The sequence below is a fragment of the Manis javanica genome, chromosome 17 (assembly GCF_040802235.1).
Source record: "Manis javanica isolate MJ-LG chromosome 17, MJ_LKY, whole genome shotgun sequence".
Classification (NCBI taxonomy): domain Eukaryota; kingdom Metazoa; phylum Chordata; class Mammalia; order Pholidota; family Manidae; genus Manis; species Manis javanica.
The window spans coordinates 17,550,925-17,568,652 of NC_133172.1; the positions used below are offsets into that span (position 1 = coordinate 17,550,925).

The window sequence follows — 17,728 nt, forward strand, 5'->3', positions numbered from 1 at the left end:
ATTTTTGTGGGGAGAACATCTAAGTGGGGAACCTTTTACTGAAGGAAAAATTTAGAATAGAGGTGAAATGTATAGATATAGGTGACTTCCACTTAGAAGTCACCAAGCCTTAAATTCTGGTTAAAGGAGAATTTCAGAAGTCATTCCAAAGAATTCACATATTTTAATTTTGGAAATAAAGTTTGATATTTCACCTTTGTCAGATTTGTAAGCAAAATTGATGCAAGAGCTTGCTGTACTACTCCGCCTAGCAATCCATCAGGTATCTCAGGTGTAGTATCTAAAACCAGATTTATAATTCCACTCTCCCTACCTTATAGCTCCAGAATCCTCTTTTCCTTCCATATTTTAATATATCTTGCTTAATGATGGCACAGTCTGCCTGGTCTTCCAAGCCAGAAACAGACTGTCAGCTAAGACTTCGGATACGTTATCTTCCACATTTAAAATAATAGCTTTAGAATCAGGTCTGGACTTTTACACTTTGATGATGATAATCTGGCCTCCCTAAACTTTAGTTTGGGGCTCATGGTTCATAACAACACCTCATGGAGCTACCATGAAAACTTAACTATGAAGTACCTAGCTGAGTTTCCAGCAAATAGCCTAAAATCAGAATGGAAAGTTTGATATTAACCTAACAACTCAAAAGTTGCCTAATTAATTTCAGGCATACCTAAACTGAGCCATTCCTAGTCCCATAAATAAATTCCTTTAATTCTGTTCTCTCTCTCAGCAAATGACCCCTCCCCCACCCCCACTGCCCATCCAGTTCCCCTGGCCAGACACGTAGGGATCATCCTTGGCTTCCCTCCTGCTGATAATTTTGAAATAGACTTTGCTTCGATCATTAGGACAGTTCTGGAACACACGCACACCCTGAGGGGCAATAATGAGGTATCTATTAGAGTAACAGGCTCTGCCCCAGTTCAAATCCTAGTGCTGCTGCTACCCGACTTGCTGTGTGACCTTGAACTAGTTTCATACTTTGTATCTAGGCAGTAGTTTTGTTTGTACAGATATAAATAATATATTCTTAGAACATTTGTGGAACATAGTAAAATTTCAGTACATTTACTTCAACTCAGTTCAACAGTATCTATTGAACACTGACTATATGCCACACGCTATTTTAGGCACTGGGGATACACTGGTGAACAAAACAAAAAGCCCCACCTTTATGGTGGTTGTATTCCAATAGGGGAAGAGGGACCAACAATAATGGGTAAATCTGGCAGGTAGTATGCATGAAGGTAAAAAACGGCAAGGTAAAGGAGATCAAGAACATGAGCAAGGTTGCAAAAACAGTTATTACTAGTTATCGTCATTACCTCATTAATTATATTCCTTAATGATTTATACATTTGTTGTGTTACTATTTATAATTATTAAGTGATGATTCTTAGTCAGTATATTCTAATCATTTTTTATCATGATTTTTATTACTGTATTCAGCACTCATCATCTCTTACCTGCCACCAGAGAGCTGGGTCTAAAGCCAAATCCTAGTGCTGCTACTTCACTTGCTGTGTGACCCTGAACTAGTTTCACACTGCCGAAAATAGCGTGCGGCATATAGTCAGTGTTCAATACTGTAAATGTCCTGAAATTTTACTCTATCACATCAGTGGCCTTCCCTCGCTTAAGGAAAAGAGGCCAAGCTCCCTCAGCTACCACTAAGCGCCCCCTTGCCCCTCCACCCGGGACCCACACCCTGCTGAGCCATTGGCTCCATCTCAGCCCTCCCTCTGGAACTTCCGAAGCCACTTGCACTTCATCCTCACAGCACATTACCTCCTGGGACGTGATGAAATGAGAGAAGGACAGGCTCACTCTTGATCTCATCTGAAAGAGGAATGCTATAGTCAAAAAAACCCCGAAACATCAAGGTACAGGGTAATGACCGTCACAGCTTCGGATACCCAAGGTAAAAATAAGAACAGTTTAGTGCTAATAAACATACTTTCAGACATAAAAGGATATCAGAGTCCCTTTTAGTCACCAAAGTTTTTTGAAACATTATTTAGATAATGTTCAGTTAGAAAATTAATCATGACTATTGTTTCACCTGACAGAACAATCCAGTCGTAGACTTCCTAAGAGAGGGTATCAAGGTCATCAATCTACTTGCTCATCTTTTTACTTCAATGGAAATAAAAGTGACTCTGGCAGTTTAGAACATCCCTGGCTTAATTAACTTTGCTGAAATAATCTGAAGGAAAGGGAAAAGTACCAGGAAAGATAGATTTTCCAGGGCAGTCCTTCACCCTTCTTTAGATGCCCAGAGTCCTGATATGGGCCTGGAAGGAAAGATGCTCCAAGCTTTAGCAAGGAAACCCATGTTCACCCTTGTGGATCATGGACAGCCTCTGAGGACAGAGCCATTGAAATCCAGAGGGCATCCCCTGGCCTGGGCTCCTCCTGGGGATGGCCGGGGTCTTGAGACACGTTAGCTAGGGAAGGACAGAGAAAAGGCCCCCAGACTCAACAGACTATGCCCCCTACTGCGAATATGTCTACACCTATCTGACTATCTGGGGGCTCAGTCCTCACTCTGTGGTACCCATACACCCCTCTGACACCCAGACACTCCAGCAGCCCTTTCCCCTCATACCCACACTCAGCCCCCTCTCTCTCATACACACATTGTCTGGGGATGTTGTAAGAGCCCCATTTTACAAATGAAGAAACAGACTTGGGGTGAGATAAGGAAGGAGCAGAACCAGAATCTCAATTCACACTGGGTTTATTAGAGATCCTGAAAAGGTACCTCACTCAGTCAGAAAGGAAGAGCCAAAATATTAACAGAATGGGAAAAGCAAAACTGAAGTTGCTTAAAAGCCAAAACAGTCCTTTGACATTATATAAGCCCTTGCCAATGCCAGTCCCTGTGACAGGCTTCTATTTTCACTCACATTTAATGACAGGGTTACAGGCAGCACCATACCGAAGTAGGTGGCTCTTAGGCCAAACAATAGCTCCCAAACATGACCACATCTTGAGCCTAGAATCTTAAATGGCAAAAGGGCCTTTGCAGATACGATTAAATTAAGGGTTTGGGGCTGGGGAGAGTATCCTGGATTTTCCAGGTGTACCCACTGTAATTACAAGGGTTCTTCTAAGGAGGCAGAAGATCAGAGTATTAAGAAATGTGACAGTGGAAGCAAGAGATTGGAGTGATCCTCAAGGGGTCACAAGCCAAGTTATGCAGAAGGCCTCTAAATGAGAGAAAAGAAAGAAAGAGAGTCTTCCCTGGAGCCTCCAGAAGGAACCAGCCCTGCCAACATCTTGGCTTTAGCCCAGTGAGATTGATTTTGTACTTTTATCTCCAGAACTGTAGGAGAATAAATGTGCATTGTTTTAAATCACTATTGTATTTTGTAACAGCAGCGATAAAAAATGATGGATACAGTATACAAGGTTAAAAGATATTTGGTTGGCAAATTTTCAGGAGTGTATTCCTTAATGAGTAATAATATTATTTTATTACAATAATATAGTATATACTATATATTGTATTAATTACTATAATATAATATTAAGAGATAAAATGTTATGTTATTTTTGGAATACCATTGGGAAGCAAACATTAAAAATATATGTCTTACATGATCACAAATGCTACTGCAAAATTAAATATATTTCATGTTTTCAAGAAGCATAATAAGAAAACAAGGAAAAAACTGAAGGGAACTAAATTTGTACTCTATTTTCAAAATTCCTAAGTAAAAATGGAAATCCTGCCTTTAGGAAACAGTAATATTGTCTTGGAAAAGCATCAGATATGTTTAAAACCACACATAATCAGAAATATAAACTTAATATACAAAATCCTGATAAATTTTGAACATTGGCTATTACAAAATTGCAAGACAGATAGGTCTTTGGTAAATATAGCCAAAGACAAAGTGAAAATCTTGAAAGCAAAAGAGAGAAAGGAGCATTCCTAGGTAAGCAAAATCTGAGCGAGCTGCAAGAAATGCCAAAGAAACGCTTCAGGCTGAGATGAAAACACACTAGAGTAACTAAAATCCACATGAAGAGGTAAAGTTCACTGGTAAAGATAAATATAAAAGTATTCATGTATTTTTTGTCTATAACTCCTCTTTCCTATTTGATATAAAAGACAACTACATAAAGCAATGATTATAAATCTGTTGATAGGAACACTGTATAAAGATGTAATTTGTGATAACAGCATAAGAAGATGGAGCTGCATAGGAGCAAAGCTTTATGTGCTATTGAGGTTCAAGTGGTATTAATCAGAGACCTAGATTTTTATAAATTAATAGTTCTTGAAATTTCATTTTTAAAAATTAAATATTTTTTAATCTGGAGAAATATCTATCTAAATTCTTTGCCCATTTTTTTAACCTCGATTTATTTGCCTTCTTGTTGTCTTTTATTTTCAGTTGTAAGAATTCTTTATATATTCTGGATACCATGCCCTTATCAATATATGATTTGAAAACGTTTTCTCTCATCCTGTGAATTATCTTTTCACTTTCTTGATAGTGTCTTTTGATGTACAAATGTTTTTATTTTTGAAGAGCTCAACTTTGTTTGTTGTTGCTTGTGCTTCTAATGACATAGCTAAGAAATCATAGCCTAATCCAAGATCATGAAGATTTCCTCCTGTTTTCTTCTAAGGTTCATAGTTTTAACTCCTTATAATAAATAACTTTATTTATACACTCTGAGCTAATTTTGGTATATGATGTGAGGTAGGATCCAACTTAATTCTTTGCACATGGATTTCTAGTGGCACCATTTGTCTAAAAGACTTATTCTTTCCCCCATGGGACTCTCTTGGCACCGCACTTTACTCTTATCTTTCATATTATCTTTGACCACAAGGTTCACAACCATGCTCTTGGTATGAGGAGAAAGAGAAGGAAGGAATGGTGACTAGTAATATGCTTTTAGGAAATTTGCAGAAAAGTTCACCCCTTTAGTCAAAGTTCTGAGTTTAATTGCATATCGGCACTTCTACTTAGTTTTGAAGTGAAATGCAAGAGAATTTTATCTGCTCTTGGAAAAATAAATTTTCAATGGAGTTTCAGTTACAGACTTTCAGTGAAATTTTTGCAAAGGACATTGTCATATGAGACTTTAAAAATCCAACTATATACCTTATTTGAACTAATATTAATTGTCCTTATGAAGGATGGTTTTATTATCAGAAGAAAAAAGAACAATGAAATGAAGATGTGTTCAAATTCCACTGCTGAATCTGGAAGCATAAATAGTGGAAATATTGAGAAAAATGTTGATTCAGCAGACTTTTTTGAGCTGCATTATAAAAGGAAATAAATGCAAGACTTTATAAGGAGGATTATTTAAAATACGGCTTTCTCAAATGTATGGAACTCAATGAAAATTATATGCTACAATATGTTCTCTGTAATTATATCCTTATAAACATTTTTAGTTAAAGATACCTGGACATATGGCACACCCACCTGTTGGTATGTCTGTAGGACACTGATGTGCTACCTGGGTCACTGATTCAGGACCAAGGCATTCAGCCTTTCATCTCTTGGAGCATTGGCAGGTGATGCGTTGCAGCTACGTTCCTCCTCCTCCCAGTGAGTGCTTTCAGCTAGAGGAAGACTTCAGTGTAATACCCCTTTCCTAAGGGCAGCTTATATCCAATTCCTAGTTGACACTATAGATTCCATCCCATTTGGGCAACTCGGTGGAGCCATCCAAATTCCATAGCTCCCCTAGGGCTGATATAGAGAACTCAAGGAAGAAACCCTCCCAGGGCTAAGATCCAGACCTTGTTGGAGAGGGCATGGCTCACTGACTGGCAGAGAAGTCACTTTGGTACTGTGCTGGTGGATCTTGATGAAAATCCTCCCTTTGGAATCTTGCCCTTTGGAAACCCACCTCTACTGTGCCAAGGAAAGCTGTTCAAAGGACAGTGTGTCACCTGAAGGACTCTATTACAAAACCAACCGAGGCGGACGCTGAGGGGAGCAGCTGGCCACTAGGTGCTGCGGACTGCCATGTATTGCAGGATGCTGGTTCTGGAGAAGCCGAGAATCCTATAGGAATCTGGTGCTACAGAAACTACCTACACTGCAGGAGCTGGGTATTGGGGAAGCCAAGAATGCTACAGGAGCCTGATAATTAAGCACACCAGAAACAGCAAGCAAAGCATTTTTCATTCTGCAGCTCTTTCCATCAATCTCTACTGATGAAGTTTAGCATTCTGCCAGAGGCAAAGGAAAACAAATTTAATAGACCCAGACCCATCTTCAAAGAGCAGACAAAAAGGGTGAATTTAGAGCTCAGAGACAATAAATTAAAAAATCAGCACAATCTTCCCCTTTAATCAACACTCATATGTACCCTATATATACATTGAACTATACAACAAAAAAATCATTTTATCTTTTTCCCTAACAAAATACATCTACCCTTCTTACAAATGAAGTTCTCACCCTTTCCCCCAAATGCGGAGATACACTGATCCAAGAGTCATTGCATCTATCATTATTATATTAATTTCTCCTCAAATTCAATCACAGTCCATTTATTTGTGTGAACCAGGATTCTCGTCTTTGCACAAATCAACAATAAAGGACTCACGGATGGATGAAAGGATAGATGGATGAAGAAAAAGTGGTATATCCACTTAATGGAATATTATTCGGCCTTAAAGAAGAGTGAAATTCTGACATACTTTAACATGGATTATGCTAAATGAAATAAACCAGATACAAAAGAATAAACATCATATGATTCCACTTTCTATAAGATGCCTAGAGTAGTCAAATTCATAGAGACAGAATATAGAATGGTCAGGTGATATCAAGGAAGATGACAAGAGTCAGAAATGGTGGGACTCTCCACATAGACAACAATTTGTACTGGCAGAATCTTTCTGATGTAACTATTCTGGAGCTCTAGAGTTTATTTAAAGGCCAAAGGCTTTAAGAGGAAGCAAATTGTGGTGAATTTTGATCAATTTCAGTTGTTAGTGTAGTATCAGCTACCCATCCTCTATCTCCCCATGACAGGCAGACATACCAGTGTTCCTAGAGCAGCTTTAGGGAGCCAGGGTGGGCAATAAGTATCTTGTCCCCCAAACATCAGGCGTCTGTGGTCTCAGCAGATTACTACTTCAGGTCCTGGAAGTGCAGATATAAAAGCATGCCAACATTGTTGCAAACTCACCAGCTGAAGTGGCTTCCAAGAGATTTAAAAAGATAGTGCCTATTTTGTTTGGTTTTGTTCCCTTTATTTTTCCCTTTTTCCCCATTTTGGGAGCCAGACATTCAAGGAGTAGGACATTCAAAACCAAACCAATAAATAAGGGAATTTGGAAAGGCACTGCACATGCCCAGGGAAAAATACAGGCTCAGAAAAGACCTGAGAAGACCTTAACTTGACACCTCAGGCTGATCCTTAGCACAGACACACCCCACATCCATCAAAAGAACAACAAACCCTGGAGGAGGGAGAGAATCTGGTTTCCAGATTTATCACACAATAAAATCCAAATGTCCAGTTTTAACAATTAAAAAAATTACAAGATGTACATAGAAACAGGAAACTATGGCCCATTCTTAATAAAGGAGAAAAATAGAAACTATCCCTGAGGAAAACCAGATGGCAAACTTAATTTAGAAAAATATTTTAAACTGTCTTAAAGTGCTCAAATAGCTAAATCAAGATGGGGACAAAGTCAGGAAAATGACATATGAGCAAAATGGAAATTTTAATAAAGGCAGAAAATACAAGAAGGAACAAAAATAAATATGGGGTGGTGAAAACTACAATAATTGCAAATTTCACGAGAGTATAAAAACAGATTTGAGCAGGCAGAAGAAAGAATCAGTGAATTTGAACACAGGACAATGTATCAAGTCTGAGGAACAGAAAAAAAAAAAAAGGTGAACAGAGCCTATGAGGCCTGTGGGATAACATTAAACAGACCAAAAATGTATTATGGGAGGGAGTCCAAGGAGGAGCAGAAAGAAAGGAGCAGTGGCATTCTCTGGAGAAATAATGGCCAAAAACTTACCAAATTCAGTGGAAAACATGAACATCCAAGAATTTTAAGGACTTCAAAAAGGATGAACTTAAAAAGACCCATTAAAGTATAAAAACAAAGCAAAACTGAAGGAACAAAATAGCAGCAGACTCAGACTCCAAGAAGGGACTAGTGGTTACCAAAGGGGAGAGGTGGGAGAAGGTGGGTGGGAGGAAGGGAGAAGGGGGTTAAGGGGCACTATAATTCGCAATCACAATATAGGTAGGTCAAGGGGAAGGTGGTACAACATGGAGAAGACAAGTAATGACTATAGCATCTTACTACGCTGATGGACAGTGACTGCAATAGTGGAGGTGAGTACTTGATAATATGGGTGAATGTTGAAACCACAATGTTGTTCATGTTAAACCTCCATAAGACTGTATATCAATGATACTTTAATAAATAAAATGATCATCAACACCCGCCCAAAAAAAGACCCACAAATGAGATATAATCTATCAAAATACAGAGAATCCTGAAAGCAGCCAGAGAGAATTACTTGTATGTACAAGAGATCCTCAATAAGATTATCAGCAGATTTCTTACCAGAAACCTTGGAGGCCAAAAGTACTTTAAATAATATATTTAAAGTACTGAAGAAAAAAAAAACCCGTCAACCAAAAGTTATGTATCACACAACATTGTTCTTTAAATATGAAGGAGAAATTAAGGCATTCCCAGATAAACAAAAGCTGAAGTTCATTGTCACTAGACTTGCCCTGCAATCAATACTAAAGGAAATCCTTCAGGTTGAAAGGAAAGGATGCTAGACAGTAACTCAGAGCCATATGAAGAAATAAAGATCTCCAGTAAAAGTAAATACATGAGCAAGCATAAAAGCCAGTTATAACTTTGGTTTTTAAATCCACTTTTTGTATTATATAAGACTTGAGACTAATACATAAAAAATCCTATTAGTCTATGTTTTTGGACACACAATAAACATAATGTGACATCATTAACTGAAAGCAGGTAGGGACAGCTGTACAGAAGTTTTGTATGCTGTTGAAGAGTTGGCATAAATTCAATTTAGTGTTATAATTTTAGGATGTCAAATGTAATCCCTATTTTAACAATATTAGTTTGTTCAGGCTGCCATAACAAAATGCCACAAACTGGGTGGCTTAAACAACCAAAGTACCAGATTGACGTGCCATTAGGATTGGTTTCTGGTGAGACATTTCCTCCTGCCTCCTCCCTGTGTACTCACATGACCTTTCCTCTTGTGTGCAAGAAGAGATATCTCTGGTGTCTCAGAGATCAGATTAGGTCCCCACCTTTATGACCTAGTTTAACCTTAACATTAATTACCTCCCTGAAGGCCCTATCTCCAAATATAGTCACACTGGGGGAACACAATCCAGTCTATGCCATTCTGCCTCCAGGCCTCCTGCCAGAAATTCATGTCATTCTCACTTAAAAAATCCATTCATCCCATCCCAACAGTGCCAAGAGTCTTAATCCATTCCAGCCTAAAATCTAAAGTTTCATCTAAATACCATCTAAATCAGGTAGGTGAGACTTGAAGTACCATTCATCCCTGAGGCAAAATTCCTCTCTGGCTGTGAATCTGTGAAACCAGACAAGTTATGTTTCCAAAATACAGCGGTTGGTCAGGCATAGGATAGACATTCCCATTCCCAAAGGGAGAAATCAGAAAGAAAGCAATGATGGGTCCCAAGCAAGTCCAAAGTCTAAAACCTAGTAAAACAAGTTCTATTAGATCTTAAGGTTAGAGAATAATCCTCTTTGGTGAGATGCTCTGCCTTCCAGGCCCACTGAAGTAGCAGTTAGACCCCACAGCCTTGGACTACAGCCCCATCCCTTCAGCTCGGTACAGGCCCCACCCCTGCGATACTAGGCAGGGACATTCCTGGACGGCTACACCTGAAAAGGTGGCCCCACCTCCAGAAATCAAGGAGGAAACAGCCTTGCTCCCTGGGCCTGTGGTGGGAGCGGCACCAGATGGGTGGACCTGAGCACCTCTCCATCACCTTGGACTCCTTCCCTTTTCTTGAAGGATAAAGATATTTGCAGCAGTATGGAGTTTTCTCTGTCTTGTTCACTGCTGATATAGAACAGTGCTTGGCACACAGTAGGCGCTCAGGATATGTATTTCAATCTTTAAGCATAGAAAAGTTCATGGATCCAAACTTTAATCATTAAAAATGACAAAAATAGAGCAAATGGAATAACAAAGAGCCCTTCCCCATTCCCGTCACCCAGCCTCAGCAAATGTGCTTCACCAACACTCCCACTCACTTTTCCCCCTGGATGGATTTTAAGTCAAACCAAGACATTGTATTGCTTCATCCATAAATACTTCAAATCACATATTTAAGAGATAACTGCATATCACACCTAAACAATTAACATTAATTCCTTAATATAACAAACTATGCAGGCAGTGTTCATATTTACTTATTGGGTCATGTATATTTTTTGTTGTTTAAAATATATATATATATATATATATAGTTTGTTTGGATCAGAACCAATAAATATTGTGGAATGACTTGGCTGATTTTAGGAATGAATTGTCCTTTTACGATTGAGGAAGGCTGAGTATATTTGTGGGGTGTTATCATTCTCAATGTTCTGTTTTTTGGGTGTTGGGGACTTACTTTTTTTTTTTTATATGCATAAAATCTCCCTGGAAGAACACACAAGGTAGAAATAACATAGAACTGTTCCCCTGGACAGGAACTCAGAGAGTTTCGATGGGAAAAGAAGATTTTTCCTTATGAATTTTAAACCATGTAATTTTATTATTTATTTGGCACCCAGGTGAATAAAAGCTACAAGTTTTTTTTATTAAGGTATCATTGATATACACTTTTATGAAGGTTTCACATGAAAAACAATGTGGTTACTACATTCACCCATATTATCAAATCCCCCCATACCCCATTGAAGTCCCTGTCCATCAGTGTAGGAAGATGCCACAGTCACTGATCTTCTCTGTGCTACACTGTCTTCCTTCCCCAAGATCGCCCCCACACCACGTGTACTAATCATATGCCCCTCAATCCCCTTCTCCTTCCCTCCCCACCCCTCCCCTTTGGTAAGCGCTAGTCCCTTCTTGGAGTCTTGCGTCTGCTGCTGTTTTGTTCCTTCAATTTTGTAAAAGCTAAAAGTTTTAAAAAGCATGTCCTAAAATATTATCAAACAGGACAGAATGTGAGGTCCAGGTATGAGGGGCGATTGTTCAGGTCTGCCGCAAGATGGCAGCAGAGAGACGCGAAAGGTTGGTTCTGGACAACCCCACCATACGCCCCCAAGTGAGTAGGAGATAATGGCATCGTCTCCTATTTCCTTGGTTCCCTTCTTTGACCTGGTGAGTGTAAGTCTAGTGTGTGTGTTTTATTCAACGTGGTCCTAAACCCAAACCTAACACTGATGTTCAGCCAAAGCCACAGCAATGTTTCAAAACAGGAGAAAAAAGGACTGTGCTGGACTGTGAAAGATGGCATCTTACCTTGCAATATGATGTCATCTTAAGGTATTTTCAAGGGAAATTTTAACTATACACTGTTTTCACCTCAGGCACTTACTTGAACCTAACCTGAGGTAAAAGGAGGCTCCACACAGTACCTCTGAAGGAGCCAACGGTCGCTTGCTCTGGACCCTTCCCACCTTTCCTGCTGCCTAGCAATTGCAACATCCTTAGTCAATGCTGACTAGACTGGGCCACTCATGCATAGGCTGCCAGAGACCAAAAAGACATGGCCTGCCACGATCTGAACCAATCAGGTACTCTCAAAAACTATAGATAAGGTTGGTCAACTAGTTACAGCACCAACTAGGAAATCCCACCCTGAAAGGATGGGATTCTGTCTTCCACAATGCACTCTGAATCAGAGACTACTGCATGGCGCCGTTTCTCCCAAAGCCAGAATCTAGCAGTCTGGGAACCAAGGGCAGTGAGTGGAAATGGATACTCTTGCTATTGTACCCAGTAACTCGAAAAATGTTTGCTTTTCTCCTTGAAAAACGTTTGCTTCTCTCCTTGAAAACTTTTGAGCTCGGCTGGTTTGGAGATCTTAGTTCCCATGGAGAGAATGCCTCCACCGGAGACACAACAATAGATCCACTGTGTTGGAAGATAAGGCTGCCACCTGGACATTTTGGGGCCCTGTGCAACTTAACCAAGAAGCAAAAAAAAAAAAAAAAAAAAAATTGGGTTGCTTCTACACAACAGAGACAAGGAAGACTGTTCTGGATCTCAGAGAATTCTCAGGGTCTCTCTTTTTTTTTTTTTTTTTTTGGATTTTATTTCATTTCTTTCATTGTCTTTTCAAAACTTTCAATATATAAGTCCCATAAATGTGCTGTTTGATTTATACCTAATCATTTTATTTTGAATGATTATAAATCATACTGTGTTTTAATTTCAATTTCCATATATGCATTGCTAGAATGTAGAACAGGGTTGACTTTTATATGGTGATCTTTTTTTCTTTTTTTTGGTCTAGCAAAGTGGTTTATTCTTACAGGTTATTGCTGGGAAAAGTCCTTCAAACAAACCAGTGCAGTGAAAATGCCTTAGAGAAGTATCAGCTTTTCAGATTTCCTCACAAGTTTTAGTATGTCTCACCTTTATGATTTTTATATGTTCAACGCTTTTAAAGAGCCGCTACTTCAGATGACAGTAACTCTTTGGGATTTATTTTTATTTCCAAGTTTGTGATGTTTTTTAAAGTGGCTACTTCAAGATAGTGAACTGTTTTTACTGTCTTTTCACTCTTTCTTATTAGTTCCTTAATATGGGCATCCAGGCCCTCTAGGATATGATGAGACCTCAGTTTCTCCTCTTCCAAAAATCTTGCAGCAATTGAACCAAGGGGAGATACAGGCAAGGGACACTCATGTAAACCTAATTCTAATTTCACCACCATTTCAGAAAGATGACGATTTTCTAACTTGAGTGACTCCATCTGATCCAAAACCTCCTTATGCTCGACTGCTTTTTCTTCTGCCTTTTGTATCTCTGCTTTGAGTCTCTTTTCCATGTCAGAGGAAGAACTTTTGGCAGAAGTAATCGTGGTATCTCGCTGATGTAACTTCCAAGTTAGCTGGGAGATTTCCATCTTCATTCTTTCTAGTCCAGAACTGTAACTTTGTTCAGCCTGTAAAATCTGTTTTTTCAGCTTGTTAATCTCTGCCCTATACTCATTGTTACGTACTTCCATTTTCTTCAATTCTTTGTATTTTTCCATTAGTTCTTGGCTCAGCTGTTTACATTCTCAGGGGTCTGTTAATACTTCCATACCCAATAGTAAGAGCTAATGTAAAACTACAACAACCGAAAAAAACAAAATGAAACAGGATGCTGGAGGACTCAAACCTTCTGGGAATAAAGGTCTGGGTCAACTCCACGAGGTAAAGAACCTAGAGCAGTTGAGGTTGTGGCTGAAGGCCAGGAAATACGGAAGGGGTAAGCTGGGAAGGAAGCCTAGGACATCAACTCTGACCTCCTCATCAACTACAGAAAGGAAGACATTGCACATTTCCTCCACCCTTGTTACATGCAGGTGTTTTTTGTATATAGTAACTATTCTCTTCTTTCCCCTCCCCTCTTTTGACTTTTTTTTTTCCTCCGAGGATTTTTTTTTTTGGTATCATTAATCTACAATTACATGAGGAATATTATGTTTACTAGGCTCCCCCCTTCACCAAGTCCCCCCCACAAACCCCATTTCAGTCACTGTTGATCAACATAGTAAGATGCTGTAGAATCACTACTTGTCTTCTCTGTGCTGCACAGCCCTCCCTGTGCCACCCCCACATTATACCTGCTGATCATAAGTTCCCCTTTCTTCTTCCCTGCCCTTATCCCTCCCTCTCCATCCATCCTCCCCAGTCCCTTTTCCTTTGGTAACTGTTAGTCCCTTCTCGGGTTCTGTGATTCTACTGCTGTTTTGTTCCTTCAGTTTTTTTCTTTGTTCTTATACTCCACATATGAGTGAAATCATTTGGTACTTGTCTTTCTCTGCCTGGCTTATTTCACTGAGCATAGTACCCTCTAAGCTCCATCCAGGTTGTTGCAAATGGTAGGATTTGTTTTCTTCTTATGGCTGAATAATATTCCATTGTGTATATGTACCACATCTTCTTTATCCATTCATCTACTGATGGACACTTAGGTTGCTTCCATTTATTGGCTATTGTAAATAGTGCTGCAATAAACATAGGGGTGCATCTGTCTTTTTCAAACTGGGCTCCTGCATTCTTACAGTAAATTCCTAGAAGTGGGATTCCTGGGTCAAATGGTATTTCTATTTTGAGCTTTTTGAGGAACCTCCATACTGCTTTCCATAGTGGTTGAACTAATTTACATTCCCACCAGCAGTGTAGGAGGGTTCCCCTTTCTCCACAACCTTGCCAACATTTGTTGTTGTTTGTCTTTTGGATGGTGGCGATCCTTACTGGTGTGAAGTGATTTCTCATTGTGGTTTTAATTTGCATTTCTCTGATGACTAGCAATGTGGAGCATCTTTTCATGTGTCTGCTGGCCATCTGAATTTCTTCTTTGGAGAACTGTCTGTTCAGCTCCTCTGCCCATTTTTTAATTGGAGTATTGCTTTTTGTTTGTTGAGGTGCTTGAGCTCTTTATATATTTTGGATGTCAAGCCTTTATTGGATCTGTCATTTTTATGAATATATTCTCACATACTGTAGGATGCGTTTTTGTTCTACTGATGGTGCCGTTTGCTGTACAGAAGCTTTTCAGTTTGATACAGTTCCACTTGTTCATTTTTGCTTTTGTTTCCCTTGCCCGTCTTTTTACTTTTAAAACTGTGAGTTCTTATTGGAGGTTAACTTTACAATTTAGTCTTTGGGTAAAAGTACTCAGTGAGGCTGTGAGTGAATTTGAGAAGTAATGAATATAACCTGTGATGGATACAAGGCCTGTTGGGACCATGGGTCTTCTCATTCTGGAGAAACATTGTTCACTTATAAGAAGGACAGGTAAAAATATAGAGTTGTTCTCTTAGAAGAAAGCATAGGCAAAAACTTCTTGAATATAAACATGAGCAACTTTTTCCTGAACACATCTCCTCAGGCAAGGGAAAAAAAATAAAAAATAAACAAGTGGGACTACATCAAACTAAAAGGCTTCTATACAGCAAATGACACCATCATCAGAACAAAAAGGCATCCTACAGTATCGGAGAATATATTCATAAACGATTTATCCAATAAGGGGTTAACATACAAAATATGTAAAGAACTCACATGCCTCAACACCCAAAAAACAAATAACCTGAATAAAAAATGGGCGGAGGATCTGAACAGATACTTCTCCAAATAAGAAATATGGATGGCCAAGAGGCACATGAAAAGATGCTCCACATCGCTAATTATTAGGGAAATGCAAATTAAAACCACAGTGAGATACCAACTCACACCAGTTAGGATGGCCAACATCCACAAGACAAGAAACAACAAATACTGGTGAGAATGTGGAGAAAGGGGAACCCTCCTACGCTGTTGGTGGGAATGTAAATTGGTTCAACCATTGTGGAAAGCAATTTGGAGGTTCCTCATAAATCTAAAAATAGAAATACTGTTTGACCCAGTAATGCCACTCCTACGAATTTACCTGAAGATCCCTGATTCAAAAAGACAGATGCACCCCTATGTTTATCGCAGCACTATTTACGATAACTAAGATTTGGAAGCAACCTACGTGTCCACCAATAGATGAATCGATAAAGATGGGGTACTTACACACAATGGAATATTATTCAGCCACAAAAAGAAAAGAAATTCTGCCATTTGCAACAACATGGACGGAGCTAGAGGGTATTAACGTTTAGTATAATAAGCCAGGCAGAAAAAGATAAATACCGAATGACTTCACTCATTTGTGGAATATAAAAATAAAGCAAAACTGAAGGAACGAAAGAGCAGCAGACTCAGACACTGAGAAGGGATTAGTGTTACCAAAGAGGAGGGGTTGGGGAGGGTGGGTAGGGAGGGAGAAGGGGATTAAGGACACTATGACTGGCAATCACAATATACGTAGATCACGTGGAAGGCAGTACAGCAAAGAGAAGACAAGTAATGACTCTAAAGCATCTTACTACACTGATAGACAGTGACCGCAATAAAGGGGGTGAGCACTTGATAATATGGGTGAATACTGAAACCACAGTGTTTATGCAAAACCATCATAAAATTGCATATCAAGGATACTTTAGTAAAAAAGAAAGAAAAAGAAAAAAAGTTATTTTGTTATTATAAGGGAGTTCAGATGTGTGCAGATGGGTGCATATGGAAACTGAGTAGCCAAAGAGGTGGACTGTGTCAGTCACCAGCTGAGAGGTGCACCCTTCAGTGTATGCTCTGTGATAAACAATGGAATTCCTGTAGAAATTTCTCCTTTAAAGACAGCACATTGTGAAGCTTTCTCAGTTAGAGGGCGCTGGAGTGACACTGCCAGAGAAAGAGGACCCTGCAATTTCCAGTGAAGGTAGGTGTGCAGTGTCGATGATGTGGGTGTGAGGACTTTCCACAGAACCTGCCCCAACCTCAGCTGGCAGTAATCTTTCCACAGCCTCCTACCAGACTCCATCTACACACCCCCACTCAACCTGCACAGAGCCACCTGCCTAGACTGCATGCAGTCACCTACTGGATTCCCTCTGCAAGGCTGCTCTCAGCCACCTGTGGTCCAGAGGTTACCACACCAAGCAATCATACCTGCTGCAAACACCCTCCCACCCTCCATGTCCTGCAGGCCCTGATAGCCGTCTGCCCCTGCCAGCACCCAGACTCCTATGACATGTCCGCTCCATGGCTTGCTAATCGCCTGCTGCCCTGCCCGCACCCCACTGGCTTACCAATTGTCTGTCCAGCAATTCCAGACCAGCTCCAGCAAACTGCTCTGCTATCCAGTGGCCAAACCACACCTTCTCCAACAACGTCTAAACCCTTTCCAATCTTCTCCTTCCTTGGGCACACTCCCTCAATTCTAGGGCACTATATAGGGTTTCCTTGTATCTTATAGTTATTCTTTCATCATAGTTAATAATTCTTCATATTCAAATTCCCTGTTTAATCTATAGGGTGATTTCTATATCCTGACTGGACCCAAAGTGTTACTGTGACTGTACCATTTTGCATTTCACCAGCAATGTATGAGAAGTACAACTGTTCCACATCCTCATTAGCATTTGGGATGGGTAATTTTTTTTATTTTGGCCACCCAGCAGCTCTGTAGTGGTGTCTAATTGTGGTTTCAATTTGCATTTCCCTGATGACAGCTGACAGTGTGACACTGAGCATCTTACAATGTAGCATTACAATGCTACAAGGTTAGCATCAACTAACCTTGGGAAATTTCTTAATTGATTAATAAGCATTGAGTATAGAAATACTAAAGGAGTATTTAAATAATACTTTAATTAAAAAAGGAAAAAGAAAAAAAAGTAACACAGTCAAACCACAGCATAACTTCTTTTGTTAACCAGCTAGTGACTAAGACTTACTCTTAGTTGAAATCTTACTGCTTATGTACCCTATTGGAACAATTAACAGAATATAAGACTTGCCACATTTATAAGGTTATAATTTTAAGTTCACAAACTTTATATGAAGTATCAAGGAAAGATTCATCTGTTAAATAGCCTACTGTGGTTCTTAAATGGAAAAATCTAACATTAAATTTTTACA

General features: G+C 39.4%; 1 pseudogene; it reads right to left on the bottom strand.

The window, feature by feature from the left end:
* Positions 1-12,370: 12,370 nt before the first annotated feature.
* On the bottom strand, positions 12,371-16,784 carry LOC140846976 (centrosomal protein of 63 kDa pseudogene; annotated as a pseudogene).
* Positions 16,785-17,728: the final 944 nt, after the last annotated feature.